The sequence below is a fragment of the Limulus polyphemus genome, unplaced genomic scaffold (genome assembly GCF_000517525.1).
Source record: "Limulus polyphemus unplaced genomic scaffold, Limulus_polyphemus-2.1.2 Scaffold1036, whole genome shotgun sequence".
NCBI lineage: Eukaryota > Metazoa > Arthropoda > Merostomata > Xiphosura > Limulidae > Limulus > Limulus polyphemus.
The window spans coordinates 110,479-111,404 of NW_013666646.1; positions in this window are offsets into that span (position 1 = coordinate 110,479).

The following is a 926-nucleotide window of genomic DNA, read 5'->3' on the forward strand; positions in this document are numbered from 1 at the left end:
GCCAATTCCTGTCCAAGTGTCCATTTGTACTTTTCTACCATCCTATCGGATTGTGGGTGAAGTGGCATTGTCCTGGTTTTTCGTATGCCAAACAACTTGTAGCATTCGTAGAACACAGCTGATTCAAAGTTACGGCCTTGATCCGAATGCAGCTCGTATGGCATACCAAATCTGAAGAAGAAATCATTAATAGCCGAAGCTACAGTTGTAGCTTCCTGATTTCGTATTGCATATGCCTCAGGCCACTTGGTGAAATAATCCATCACCACACAAATGTACTTGTTTCCAGCACGAGTTTGAGGCAATGGACCAGCAATGTCAATGGCTACTCTTTCCATTGGTGCGCCAACTTGATATAACTTCATTGGAGCACGTCCCTTATGCTTAGGTCCCCTTTTAGCACAACATGTACTGCAGGTCCTGCACCATTCTTCCACATCTTGCCTCATACCTATCCAGTAAAATGTCTGTCGTAGGTGACTCAATGTCTTGTTACCTCCGAGATGTTCTCCTGTTAAACTATCATGGGATTGACGCAGCACAACCTCCCGTAACTTTCTCGGTATAACTGTTTGCCAGGTCGTCACTTCCCATCTGCAGTCTCCCATCTCTGGACAAGACTACCATCTTCAAGCTTCAACTGGTCCCATTGTGCCTGATAGTCTCCTTGAGGCCGACTTGTTGGTAATATTCTTCCTATACTGGCTCCTCAAATGTCCGTGCTTTCCACAGTTCCAACAGCCTTTCTGGACACCAGCCTTTCCTGCTGTGGCATCTCCCCTGTGTTGAAGTTGCAGGCATTGAGCTCTCTTGTGCCCAGGTTTGTTACAGTGCCAGCAAAATTCCTCAAACCTCTCTCAAAGCTGCCCTTTTCTGGCCTTGAATCCTGACGACTGTACCAACCTTGGTATCTCTGTGCTGAACTT